Source organism: Mizuhopecten yessoensis, unplaced genomic scaffold (assembly GCF_002113885.1).
Source record: "Mizuhopecten yessoensis strain PY_sf001 unplaced genomic scaffold, ASM211388v2 scaffold8035, whole genome shotgun sequence".
NCBI classification, from domain to species: domain Eukaryota; kingdom Metazoa; phylum Mollusca; class Bivalvia; order Pectinida; family Pectinidae; genus Mizuhopecten; species Mizuhopecten yessoensis.
The window spans coordinates 189,861-205,184 of NW_018407346.1; the positions used below are offsets into that span (position 1 = coordinate 189,861).

At 36.3% G+C, this 15,324-nt stretch overlaps 1 protein-coding gene across 3 annotated transcripts in view; it reads right to left on the bottom strand.

Annotated features, from left to right (window-relative positions):
- Nucleotides 1-3,515, bottom strand: part of LOC110454716 (monocarboxylate transporter 9-like) — an 8,881-nt gene extending 5,366 nt beyond the window's left edge. Inside the window, exons 1-3 of one of the 3 annotated variants that reach the window (XM_021504384.1) lie at nt 2,834-3,437; nt 2,204-2,431; nt 1,124-1,224 (exon numbers count right to left, since the gene is read on the bottom strand). The gene's annotated coding sequence lies outside the window, so the exon portion shown is untranslated. Of the gene's footprint in view, nt 1-1,123; nt 1,230-2,203 lie in introns of all 3 variants that reach the window. The other 2 variants (XM_021504385.1, XM_021504386.1) reach the window with 2 other exon arrangements.
- Between the last annotated feature and the right edge of the window lie 11,809 nt (nt 3,516-15,324).

Genomic DNA, 15,324 nt, shown 5'->3' on the forward strand with positions numbered 1-15,324 from the left:
CTCTCTCTCTCTCTCTCTCTCTCTCTCTCTCTCTCTCTCTCTCTTATAATTTCAATTTATGCATCTAAGCATTTAAAAATGAAAAAGTGTATATTAATTTAGTTCGCCATCTTGTACTATTGTAAATACATGCTTGTAATTTGCTGGAAAGGGCTTAATAGAAGTTTATTAACTTGTACCCAATCCATTTGCTCGGCAATAAAATATGTTTAAACTAAACACACACATTAGCGTTTATGGAAAACAAGTTGTATGCATCTCATAGCTGGTTACGCTGAAAACGGTGGACATATTACACCTCTAATCCAACTAGCAGACGGACTTGTTTATAAGTTTATGCATGGCTTATAAATTGCCTTAAGCTGAAGCTTCGTTTACGGGGATTTTTGATTTTGTAAAGTTTTAGAATATTAATTAGTAAACATTTTGCATTTAACAGATGTGGTTCCAGAGGTAAAGCACTGTGTTAAAGGATAGTGTATTTAATGCATATTTAGTTCCTGGTTACATGTCTACATTTGATAAGCTTATGACCAAACGTGTAAATAGTCAACTCTTGTTTTGGTTTTTACACACTTAAGGTAGGGGGTAATCCTTTTTCTCCATCAAAACAATACTTCAATATAATACAACAGTTTTCAGCACTTTTAATGTATTTTTATCCGGATTTGCGCGTGACTAATTTGACGTCGTACCTGGTTTCTTTTTTGCATGCTGTCTGTCAAGCCTGTCAAGGTACCGGAGCATTCATTACATGTGGGACTTATCAGGAATGGTTGAAAAAAATGGATGGATGGTGGGAGAAAGAGGAATTTTAGACCTAAGGATCATATGTTTGAGGTTCAACCCTTGGTTAAATCTCATACTGAACCTCAACAATATATCCTTATGCTGATATTTTTGTCTGTCATTATCTATCCAGAGTGTTACGTACGTCACACTCACTATACACCACAACCCGGACCTGTTTCTATGTATAGCGTACCCACAAACCGATCAGTGTAAACGATCAACTGGGGAATACACTTCCATCATTTTTGCTCGAGTGGTGAACTAAATATTGTCATTCAGAACACATCCTATGCACGGGTTAAGTTTACCAGTGGCTAGTATTGGGACCTACCTTATGACCCGATCTTCTTAGTCTTGTCGTTATAACCAGACATCATGTGTCTGCTATTCCCTTCCAAAATGTCCTTCATCCAGAAAGAAATCGTGTGTGTCCTGTTCTAGGCATGCGTGGAGCAATAAAAAATATTCATTATAAATGTGATATGGATCATAAACTTTAATGCATCGCTGACGTTGAATGTAGAAACGTGGTCAACTACACATATATACCACTGTAGTGTGTATGAGAAATATATAATAACTGTATATACCTTTGTAATAATGCATAAAAAGCTTATATATGGCATCTTAATTTCATGCGTATTGCCCATGGGGTATATCTTAAAATGAATTACAGTGAAAATGCCCAATGTGGGCAACGTAACGAACTGCTGTTCCAAAAACAGAAAACAGTGCGGGCTATGTGACTATAAAAGAAACAACTCGAAAACTTAGATTACTAACATTGATACATAGCTAGGTAAGTACAGTTGAGAGCTTCATGTACATGACGTTGTACACATGAGTGAACCTGGTATTCAACACGAAGATACAAGGGAATTAGGCAACAGGCAAAGCATATGAGCGCCCTCTCTTTACAGAAGTAACCAGTTTACACACATCGTATTACATATATATATATTGATATTTGCATGTCATTATTAGTTTTTGAAAATTGTTGTTACAGAAACTAGATTAAACAAACAATAAGCAAATAATGCTTGTGGACAGCACATAGGACAATTATGTGAGTAGATGTAAAATGGAGGTCTTGAAAGCCCATACCGACCCATCCCGGGACCCATCCTCCCATCGCAGGGAGACGAAGGCGCCAAAAAACAGCTGACAGAGTTAAAACGAAAACTGGACAGTCTAGACACATCACCAAACAAGAAACAAAGGAAAGATGAATCGTTAAAACAAACAACGGATGAAACTGTACATCAATGTAGTGAATTTGGGCGTCATTTTTCTAACAGAGGTACATACATGAAACATTTGAAGGAACATTTCGTTCAACTGCCGTGTGACGTGTGTGGAAAAATACTTAAAAGACACAAAAATCATCTCCACGGTACTAAAGACAGATTACCTTGCGATTGCAGGTCCGTCTCCAGAACCGCCGGAAATTCCAACAAATTACCAGAAAGGTAGTGGTCCTCAGTCGACACCGGATGTAGAGTCCCGCCGGAACCGGATGTAGAGCCACCGCCGGATGTAGAGTCGCCACTGGATGTAGAGTTCCCACCGGAACCGGATGTAGAGCCGTCGCCGGATGTGGAGACCCCTCCGGATGTAGAACCGCCGCAGCTCCCACCACCTGTAAGAAATGACACGCATCAGTTTTAATGGATAGGCAAACGTGAGAAGTATTTATCCTAACGACAACGATCGTATGGATTTGTTGACATTTTTTTCCAATACTCGAGAAAAAATAAGGGACCATTTTAAACGATCGTGTCAGAATTTGAACGGAATCAAGTGGTATTTGTGTATTCAAGTGGAATTCGAAAAGACAGACAAGGACGGTAACGTTCAAAAATCCTTTCCTCATTTTAGAAGTAACAATTACATTTACATGCCAAATGACAGTTTTCTGATAGTGAATTGAACGCTTCGTTTCAGAAAATGTTTGCCTCATTCGAGGAATACATTCACAAGGGATCTAGTTGGATTTTAAAAACAATACTGAAATTGAATGTAAGTATAGTCAATTACTCACCTCTGCCAGGTTCCTCGTACATACCTACCCCATCCACTTTCAGACAGCAAAGAATTGTCAACGTCGTCAACAACGATCAGAAATGTCTTTTGTGGTCTGTTTTGGCTTCGCTTCATCCTATTCGCGATTTTCCCGAGCACGTGTTCCTTACGAAACGTTACAAAATGACCTTGACATGACTGGCATTACCTATCCCGTCTCCATATCTGAAATAAGTTAGTTTGAAAAACAAAACGACATTTCGGTGAACGTGTTTGGATGTGAGAGTAAAGAGACCTGTCCCTTATACGTCATAAAAACAGGCAAGTCATACGGTCAATTTACTTTATCTTCAGAAAGACGAAAACACCCATTATTGTCTCATTCCCAACATAGACTCTTTTCTGTCGAGAACCAAAAAACATAGAACTAAATCCTACTTTTGCCATTACTGCCTTCAGGGTTTTGTTAGAGAAGATCTGTTACAGAGCCATATCGAACACTGCTCCAAACACGACCCCCAACATGTGCAATTACCCGACGAAAAACACAATGAGCTAGAGTTCATTTTGCGAAACAACTTCAAGTTCCCTTTGTCATATATGCAGATGTCGAGGCCTTTACACAAGTCCTCCAGTACCACGAAACAAACCAAATTCGAGCCTTGCGGGTTTGGATATCAAGTCGTTTGTTTTAACGATACCTATACCACATCTCCCGTCATTTATATATTTATATATAAAATTTAAGTCAATACCACGATCTTTATCTCAAAACGGACGTATTGCTATTAGCTGACGTGTTTGAAAATTTCCAAACCATGTGTCTCAATTACTACGGACTAGACGCCGCCCACTTTTACACCGCTCCCGGTCTGACATGGCAAGCAGCATTGAAAATGACGGGCGTTCGTTTGGAATTACTCACAGACCCAGACATGTACCTGTTCTTCGAGAGCGGAGTCAGGGGAGGTGTTTCTATGGTGTCTAATAAGTATGCAAAAGACAACAATCCTTACATTCCCGAGTCTACCGATCCCTCCCGTCCCGACTCGTAAATCATGTACACAGATTGCAACAATTTGTACGGCAAAGCCATGTCGGAACCACTCCCCGTGGGCGATTTTCGTTGGGTCGAAGAAGAGTTTGACGTTATGTCCATAACTAAAGAGGGTGACTTGGGGTACATCCTAGAGGTCGATTTAGAGGTAAGCAAAAGCGATCACGACCTAATGAGCGATTACCCTTTGGCTCCCGAACGTAAAACCGTCTCAGACGAGGAGTTATCTCCCACAAGCAAAGCACTGTGGAGAGAGCTAAATCCTAGCGATAAACACACAGAGTTTAGCTTACACGGTCGCATTGCCACTCCTAAACTGGAACGCAATTTAGATAACAAAACGAAATACATCTGCCACTATAGGAACTTAGAGCTAGGAATGAACGTCACAAAAGTTCACAGAGTGTTAGAATGTAGGCAAGTTCCTTGGCTTAAAAAATACATCGATTTCAATACTACAAAAAGAACGGTCTCCAAGAACGATTTCGAAAAAGACTTTTTTGAATTGATGAACAATGCCGTCTTTGATAAGACCATGGAAAACGTTCGCAACAGAGTCGACATCAAGCTGGCTCACACGGCCAAAAAAAAAAAGTACTGCGCAAAACCCTCTTTTCAAAGATTTACCATTTTTAACGAGGACTTGACGGGTGTAGAAAAACGCCAAAATAAAATTAGTGTTAAACAAACCCGTTTACCTAGGTCAAACCATCTTAGATTTATCAAAATGTATCATGTCGTTCTACTATAAATATCTGAAACCGAAATATGGAGACGGGATAAAGTTATTATTTACTGACAACGACAGTTTGTGTTATCACGTGCAATGCAGCGACATCTATGTCGACATATTAGAAGACAGACACTTGTTTGATTTGTCAAATTATCCCAATGAGCACTTCTGTTACGATTCGGTCAACAAAAAGATACCCGGTTATTTTAAAGACGAAACCGGAAGCAAGCCTATCATAGAGTTTGTAGGACTTCGCGCTAAAATGTATAGCTTTCGATATGCCGACCCAGAAAGTTTTACGTATCAAAACATGAGAATCACTACCAATTCTTTCAAAGGGAATCAGGTAGCCAAAGGCATTGCCAAAGCTACTATAAAGCGCGACTTACGTCACGAGATGTACAAAGAATGTCTCTTTAGCAAACAAAACAAAATGTGTGAAATGCTCTCCATTAGGAGCGATAGACATCCGTTATATGTGTATAACATTAACAAATCCGGGTTATGTGCTTTTGACGACAAGCGGTGGATCCTATCAAATCTCTGCGATAGCTATGCCTTCGGTCATTACAAGACAAAAACGGTATTGTAAAATTCGCACCTGTTTACTTGTATATCAAATGTATATATGTTATAATAAAATAACTCTATAGAAGATGTAAACTTACTTTTAAGACTTGATTACGTATTTGCAGAGATTGATACATACAGCCTATTTTGAAATATTAGACTTTACATTGTAAAGATTTAACTGTATTTAGTTTGAAAAAATATATCTTTGATTATATTGTAAAATAATAAATATGATGCAAACTTATTGATAAAGTCTGATTATGCATTTACAGAAACATGTACAAAAACATTCATTGTCAACCAGTTTTGAAATATTACACATTTATTTTGTATAGCTTACATCAGTTAAATTGTATATCAAATGTATATATATTAATAAAATTGCAATCTTATTGACAAGATTTGATTATTTGTAGAGATTGCTACATTCAACCTTTTTTTGAAATATTACACATTACATTGTAAAGATTTAACTTTATTTAGTTTGAAACAATGGATCCTTGATTATATATAAATAAAAGAGTATGCATTTATACAATAAAAGAATATAACTTCATATTTGCGTTAGTATTTTTGAAATTAATCTTTTTGGAAACATTGTGTCATATCAAACCTATTCAAACATTTATTTTCTAATTCTACTCATCATTTTATCAATCGATTTTTTTCTAATAATGTTAATTATAGTTTTTTTGTTTTTTTTTTACTTTCAGTTGACACAATGTTTCTAAAAAGATTTAGTAAAAAAACTAAATCTTCCAGCTGTTGGTGTTGTTGTTGTTGTTGTAGTGATAAAGTTACTTAACACTTTTGTGTATGCATTTTATTAAAAATCTAATGCTAAAATATCAGAAATTACATTTAAATTGTGAATGTATTAATTAGAAAATATAGGAATAAAAGAAATTTTACACATTTTGTTTTGGTTTTGTTACACTTCTGTAGAGAAACTGGTTTCTGCTGTGTTTTCCATTTGAAACCAAAACCAAATGAAATGTGGGAACCTTACACATCATATTAATGTGTCCGTTGACGGGTTTGATGACACAAATCCTATCGAGACACGGCTAAACAGTCTACTGATAACTATCTACATCACTTAATCTTTGCTCTATTCATATAAAAATTCTATAAACTGCGGGGGTCATATACGCGGTGGGAAAAATAGCCCTCGTTACTGTCGAAAACACTATACATATGTAACGCATGGCTTACACAATTAATAAGTCTCAATCTGTTGCCTTGGGGAGGACTAATTGTAACAATAGATCAGCGTAAAACTGAAAACTGTAAGTCTCTATAGGTATTGCCGGATTAACCACAATCACGTCTAATTTATGTTCGGGTTGCTTTAAGGGGAAGTTTTAAAGTAAAGTGATTTTCAAATAAAGAACTTACATGTTAAATCGAAATTATCTGGAACTCTCAAGTTCATGAAACAGTCCTGACAAAGGTCGTTTTTACAGACTGAACAAATAACAAATTTAGTGTCAATCTTCAGATATTCCTCTACCCAGTAAAACTTTCTAGTCGTCATCTTAAACGAATTAATTTTAGAAATGGTTATTTTACAAAGTTGAACTTCCAATCAGGTCAGTGAAGTAAAACCAGACAGACATACAATAATAAGGATATATTTGAACATTCTAATTCACTAACGATTCGGATTAAATACTAGTTTGTAAATGAGATGCCCTACTTTAACTCCTATATGAAACATGTAAACTGTTGCCTTGGACCAAAAAACAAATATCAAACTGTGCTATTATGAATACAGAACTGGAAACTTACTGTTTCTATTGTTACAAATAAGTAATCCCTAAGGCAACAGTTTGTGATATTTAATCCTATACGATAGGTAATACTGCTAGCAGAGACTTCACAGACGTCGATGTTTCTAGCATTGACGAGGTCGATCCGTTTCTTTGCAATGGAATACAACTGAAACCTCAGGTAAACCAGCACTTTTTATAGAACATGTACTGTGACCTCAGTAATACTGCTAGCAGAGACTTCATAGACGGCGATGTTTCTAGCATTGACGAGGTCGATCTGTTTCTGTGCCATGGAATACAACTGAAACCTCTGGTAAACCAGCACTTTTTATAGAACCTGCCATGTGACCTTGAGATGGAGCCCTGGAATGGATGGGGTCCAGCGACTTCCATTATATATATAGGATGGGGTCTTGGGATGGGTCGGGGTGGACTTTTATACCCTCTGTGATGGATCGAGATGGGGCTCAAGATTTCCATTATTATATATAGGATGGGTCCCCGGATGGGTCTCTGGGATGGGTCCCGGGATGGGTCGGGATGGGCTTTTATATCCTCTGTGATGGGTCGAGATGGGGCTCAAGATTTCTATTATTATATATAGGATGGGTCCCGGGATGGGTCTCTGGGATGGGTCCCGGGATGGGTCGGGATGGGCTTTCAAGACCCCCATTTTACATCTACTTATCTGCTGGTATCATTTGATCAAGAAATATCGATAATCAAGGTGTAACTAAAGTGTATGTGGTTCAAAAGGTGTATAGGTAATATCTTATTATCTTGTTTGATGTTGTGACAGACACGTTGTAGTGTGACTTCAACCCTGCTCGTGTTCGATAGAGCTTGATTCGAAATAGTACTATAGTATATATTTTACTAGAGGAAAACAATAATGACAGGTATGGAAGTTCCGATTTTGCACAATTAGATATCTTGAAACAATAATTCATAAAAACAAATGAATTTCCCAAACTTATTAGATTGATGTACAACATAAACATTCGCATGAAAAAAAAATACAAAAAGAAAATTGAAATTTTCCATAAAATGTTATTATATTTAATGCTGCTATATTTGTTATTTGACAAGAAAAAGTTCGATTGAATAATGTTCATTTACCTTGTAGCTGGTAGACTATCAGTCAGTGAGGTTAGCCGTAACCTTGTAGCCGGTAGACTATCAGTCCCCGAGGGTAGCCGTCACCTTGTAGCTGGTAGACTATCAGTCAGTGAGGTTAGCCGAAACCTTGTATCTACTGGTAGACTATCAGTCCCCGAGGTTAGCCGTCACCTTGTAGCTGGTAGACTATCAGTCAGTGAGGTTAGCCAAAACCTTGTATCTACTGGTAGACTATCGGTCCCTGAGGTTGGCCGTAACCTTGTAGCTAGTAGACTATCAGTCCCCGAGGTTAGCCGTAACCTTGTAACTGGTAGACTATCAGTCAGTGAGGTTAGCCGAAACCTTGTATCTACTGGTAGACTATCGGTCCCTGAGGTTGGCCGTAACCTTGTAGCTGGTAGACTATCAGTCCCCGAGGTTAGCCGTAACCTTGTAACTGGTAGACTATCAGTCCCTGAGGTTAGCCGTCACCTTGTTGCTTGTAGACTATCAGTTCCTGAGGTTAGCCGTAACCTTGTAGATACTTATATACTATCAGTCCCTGAGGTTAGCCGTCACCTTGTAGCTGGTATACTATCAGTCAGTGAGGTTAGCCGTCACCTTGTAGCTGGTATACTATCAGTCACTGAGGTTAGCCGTAACCTTGTAGCTGGTAGACTATCAGTCCCTGAGGTTAGCCGTCACCTTGTAGCTGGTAGACTATTAGTCCCTGAGGTTAGCCGTCACCTTGTAGCTGGTAGACTATTAGTCCCTGAGGTTAGCCGTAACCTTGTAGATACTTATATACTATCAGTCCCTGAAGTTAGCCGTCACCTTGTAGCTGGTAGACTATCAGTCACTGAGGTTAGCCGTCACCTTGTATCCGGTAGACTATCAGTCCCTGAGGTTAGCCGTCACCTTGACGCTGGTAGACTATCGGTCGCTGAGGTTAGCCGTCACCTTGTAGCTGGTAGACTATCAGTCACTGAGGTTAGCCGTCACCTTGTATCCGGTAGACTATCAGTCCCTGAGGTTAGCCGTCACCTTGACGCTGGTAGACTATCNTTTTAATCTAGTACTGTTTACATGTCACACTTGATTAATAACACATTATCAGTTGTAGCAAATACAAAATTAATTTGTAACGTGTTTAAAGTGTTTAATAGGCACGTGTTTATCCTTTGTCGCTTTAGGTATGAGTTACCACTGGCGTGTCCTCAATAGGCAAAATAGCCATATGGTGCCTAAAAGTTTTGCTTTGTTTGGCTTTTTCCATCGCCAAACTCAATTTAATATATGTTCCTCATTTTTCAGCTTTTTTTGTAATTTTTTCTTTGTCTTGGAAATTAGCATTGTGGGATATCAATACACGATCACGCATGATATTAAAACGAGGAAGAAATCTTTAATCCAAACAAACATTCCAGAGGTGTTTCCAGTTTCTATAAGTATATGGTTACAAAGATACAAAGAAAGGTTTCTAAACCGTAATAATAAAACAAAAAAATATAAATTCTAAATTCACCTAAATGAGTTAGCAAATGACTTGGATAACACAAATTACAACAGAAAATAAAATGCATGGATTGATTTGAACGGCTTGTCACAAGTGTCTCAATTATGTCATGACCGCCATATTAGCCAGCAACAGTTTTCTGCCGTTTCAAGTTCTTCGACAAAACGTTAACGATAATCATTTGACGATTTTAGAAATTGTAAGAGTTACAGGAAAATTGTTATGGATTTCTGCCCTAAATAAAAGCTCATATTTAACTTTGATAAATGGCGAATCCTAAAACTTGACATTTAAACTCTTAAAGACTCAGACTAAAATTTTGGGTTTCACAAAACTCCATAGAATACCAACAGATGAGTGACATGCAAAAAGTGTTTTATATAGATACAGAGCCTTAAAAAGCCACTCTATGAAATTTGTAGATCTAGAGAATTTGATTTTAACACCAAATGCCTACCATAGCCGAAGTTGAACTTTGACGCATGAATGTGGCTCCCATTCAATACCTCAGTGATCTGACACGTGCCAATTCAGAACGTCAGTCATCGTCCAGTTAGAATTAGAAACAGCAATCGAGTAACACTGGTAGAACTAAAGAAGAAGATTGCTAATTGAAATACTCCTAATAGCCTACGTTGAACATCTACCTCTAGCGGAATCCCAAACCTGACCTATGACAAATTGAAATCTCAAAACAAATCGTAATGTTTCAACAGCTTTCATAACTAAAATAGCGTTGTTCTTATGCATGGAAGCGTTAAGCAGATACCTGGGTCATTAATCAATAACAATGACGACGATACACGATTTTTGACGTATATTTAACGAAATCTTTCATAAGCTCAACCATGGACTTAGAGACACTGATGTAAAATGTATTAATAACTGTTCTATATTTTATAGGAAAGGTTCTGTTTGAAATATTAAGCACCCGTATTACTTACTAGATTAAAAAAAAAACACTTCTAACATTCTGTTTCTATCTTTTGAGGTCAAATATGCTTCCAACCAGACGCTGATATTGTGTAGCTGCATTAAGGTATGTTGTTGGTCGATCACATTTTATTTACAAGCCAATGTCATACCAATTTTCCAACGAAAAGCATCCCGATAGTTATATTAGTTCTGACTGTTAATAACTTATTTTTACCACCTTCCCATCCATTATATCGCGCGTATAGAGTTCTAGACTATCTACGCAAATACGATATGAACCGCGTTCTGAAAAGAAAATCTTAATTTCGTAGCAGTGTCATTCATTAAAATGACTTAATTATGCTAGATGGGCTACGTTTTAGATGAAAGGAGTTTGTAAGGTTAAGCTCGTTTTACAAATTGGAAGTCATGGCAGCCATGTTGGATTGTAAATATATCAAAAATAAATAGTAGGATTTGGGATTTACATGTACATGTATTTATAAATATTAACATTTCCTTTGCACAGTCCTTAAATAAACATACCAACAAAACAAATGTTGCTAGTATGCAATAACAGCAAATATGATCAAATATGAATGTATGAAACTTTTTGAAAAGTCGAGGACCAATCATGACGTGACGTCATATTCAAATAATTTTGACGGAAAATCCCGAATGATTTCCGGTTGGCGTTCTCTGCCTGACGGAACTGGTAACCGTAGAAAACCCGATCTTGTAAAACATATTGTTTAAAATGTGCTTTGAACCACATTAAATGATAGGATAATATTGGCTTTGTTGTTTACAAAGGAAAATATAAAAGATTTGAGATTAAAACGTCAATAGAAGCAGCATTGTGTAGGGTGAAATATCGTGTGAATGTGATCACGTGCACGTCCATAACATACTTGACAGGTTTCCTCCATTCCATACTTATAACTTTCAAAACCGAAGTGTTAATAAGCGTCACGGAGATAAGCAATTTCGCTACCATTATAAGAACATCACAATAGTCAATGAGTAGAGTCGGTTATATGTTTTACATCTGATGGTGGGCTATTCAAATCACCCTGCGTCCGTGGTCCGTCCGTCCGTCGTCCGTCCTTAAACAATTCTTGTTATCGATATTTCTCCAGAACTATCAAGGGGATCTTTCTCAAAAAAATTTTATGTATGTTTCCCTTGCTCCCTAGTTTTGCAGCGCAACTTTTGAAACTGAATCTTTGATTTTGACAGTTAAGGTTAGTTAGTGCTATTTCCCTGGAAGTACTGGAGGGTTCTTTCTCAAATTCTATATGCAGGTTCCCCACTTTCCTTTATTGTTCATGTCTACTTATGCAACTGATCAGTTAAACAAAATGGCCTACCGACAGAAATCTTCGATTTTTAACAATTGAAGTTTTGTAAGTACTATTTCTCAGGAATAACTTGAGGGATCTTTCTCAAATTTCATATGTAGGTTTCCCTTGATCCCTCGTTGTGCATGTTATATTTTGAGACTGATTATAAAAACAAAATGGGTAAAGGAAGAACTAAACAGATATTTCTCATATTGCAATGATCGATTCTATTTCTTTCACATTAAGTACTGTACTAGTAAATATGTGAAATGACAAACTCTGTTTGAAGGTCGGCTTTCATACACATCAGTATTAAGTTTAGATCAAAAGTTACCTCAATGTGCATTTACTGTTAACATGACTCGATCAAACAGATTAGAGGAAAGAAGAGAAAAGATCAAACTGGAAAGAAACTAATGAAGATGGTACAATGGTGGGCGCCAAGATCCCTCTGGGATCTCTTGTATATATTTATAGTTATTTTTGCGCAGATTAACCTACTACTATTTTACAAGAGGAAAATTAGGCAAAAGACATGCCTGGTTACTGTTCAAGAGACACGACTTGTAAATGAAATCCGGCCACATGGTGTACGGAAGAAAATATTATACATTACATGTAAGAAAATAATATAAAAAAGTGTAGGACCAACTAAACAAATACAAAAACATGCACATATTATGAATTTATTGCGACTTATGGTTCAGTCTATAATGGCGACACACGAGTAAAGTAATTTTGTTATGAACCACTTATTAATGTACACATCCATACAATGTTTTCATACTAAGGATCCTCATACAACTGTTACACACTGTATCTCCACATTGAAAACATTTTTTGCTCGCATGACTATACCTTTGATAAATCATTTCTGAAAAGAAAACCATTCGGGGACTTTTACGGAAAACAATAAAGATGAAATAAACACAATATGATACACAATAGCTAGCCTGGGATTCGAACCCTTAACTTAAGGTTGTAATACTATCGCACTAGCTGTCTGAGCTTCCTGGTCCACGGTAGTGTCCTGGCCCAACTTTGCTGCAGCTATGTCCAAAACGAAATTAAGGGGTTGTTACAGCATATACGTAAAACACGGAGTGGTGGCATCCTTAAACTGGAAACAAACTATCTTCTTCTTCTTAGGTTAAAGAGGAGAAATAAAAGAGATTCAGATTTGGAAATATAACACTCTTTAGTCAATGTACTAACATACCTGACCTAAAAAGCGCCTCATCCCTTACAAATGCCCTTTATAATTTGTTTTCAATTGTTCTACTTGTAAGAAAAACAGTAGGGGAGATACATAAAATCTCGACAATAAGCCAAAGAAGTCTTACTGTTGAAGTCAGTTACATTGTAAGTATTTTAAAGTTCTTGCATGGAAAAATATAAGGCTATACAGTTTTTATCGAAATTGAATGGTTTTTTATGAATTTATTACAATGATAAATCATGTCATGTGATGGGACAGGACATTTTCAAAGAACCCCCTTTTTTAGTTATGTTTGACTGCATGGAATAAAAGGCATATTTGCAAGACCGACTTGTTGCAATTCAGGCTTATCAAGAATTTAGGGTATATATAAGATTTTGCATGTTTTTCTTATAGTCTAATTGGCACAAATTGTTAAGTGCCTTGTAAGCTTTTTAGGTCGAATTCGGTACATATTTATTCTTCATCATACACAGATACACAGATTTTATTCTGACTGTAGGACTTAAAAACAAATTCACTGCTGACAGCTCAATACGGTTTGAACAAATTCTGATAGGAGCATGGGTATTTGAATAACATTAATCATAAATAGTTCAGGTGAAAAAAAGTGAATTATACATAAATTTCCAATTAGAGTGATTAGTGTACATCATTAATTTGACAATTGATTATCAGAAAGTATATTCAGCTCATACATTTAACTACGGGTGGATACTAAAATTGGTTCTCTATAATTATAGAGTATCGGTTGGTTTCTCCATATTGTAACGTCATAATTGCATATTCATCCAACACACATACTTACATATATACCACTAAAATCCATCAATAAAACAAATGTTCTTGAAGCTATTTGTCAATAGACATAAAGGTGACATGATGATGAACTCAATATGAGCCAATAAGAAATTGACATTGTCAAAATAATGATTAAACAAACAGTATATATCATTAACAATTACGCGAGCATACTAATAGTCCACTTGATTAACAACTTTGTAGAGTGTGAAGAAAAGGGCACATGATAGTGCAGAATGGTTTTGTCACGTTCGCTTAAAATATAAAAAGTAGAAGGTAATTTGGTAATGGTGTATTAAGAATCATGCAAATCATAAATTTGCTGAAACGGTTTGTTGAAAAAAAATCCTTTTGTCTGACAACGGATGAGTTCCGTACACACACCAAGCAAACAGAACAAGAATATTTTCAACACAGTTTCGTCAAATATCATTTTTTAAATTGTTCTGAATACAACATTATCAAGTTATCCTCATCTGGCTTTGTTTTGAATTTTGAGTTTTTTAAGCCTAAAACAAACTCCCTACAAAGCTATGTGCCCAGAGAAAAAGCACACCTCAAATTAACTCTTTCACTTCTTAAAACAGTTTACTCATTTCACTAAATTCAGAAATACTTCCTCAAGTTACCAATATATCTTATATAAAAGATGTCTTAATTTCTCTGCAAAAGTAATCCATATCAACCTAACCTCACTTTAATTTTACTTGTCGAAGATAGAATTTCGTCAAATGCAAATTATATCCGATTTGATCGAGCTTTATAAATAAGTGAAGGTTAACGATAAATACAAGTAAGAGGCGTCTAACAGCATTACCAATACGTAGCGTTGTATAAAATTACAACCTATCACTTAAAGTCAAATCAATATATACGTAAAACTGTGTAAATCAAAAACGTTGAATATGTAGAGGAGATATCTGTACTTCATTTCAGCACATACAATCTTAAGTATATCAGAAACATAAAAAAGAAAGACACATAATTTATAACCATTGCCGTATTACACAGGTTTTAACTAAAACAAATCATACTTCTTTATCGACGCAAGTATTCAATTCAACTGGAAAATAGCATTTCAATCCATAATTCAACCAATTGTTCTCGGTAATATTGAATATAGATCTCAAAGATTGTAGTTAAATTTTAGTTTAACCTCCATAATCGCTAGTCACTTTAGTAACCTCCATTCCTGGTTGCTCATGTCTTGAATCTTTTGACAGTGGAAAGCAGATAGAGTTTCGCAACCTGCATACAGTCACCACGCTTATACTTGAAACATCTTTATGCTGATAATATCATTTCAAAACGTCGTGAGATTGATAGTATCAAACTTATATTTGATTTCAACAGTTTTTTTGTGACATTTCAAATATATATATCTGTAAATATTATTATATCACCAACTCAATAAAAACTTAATAGATTTTATAAATATGTCTCATGGTGATGAACAAAGCTGATTTGCATCAATTATTTA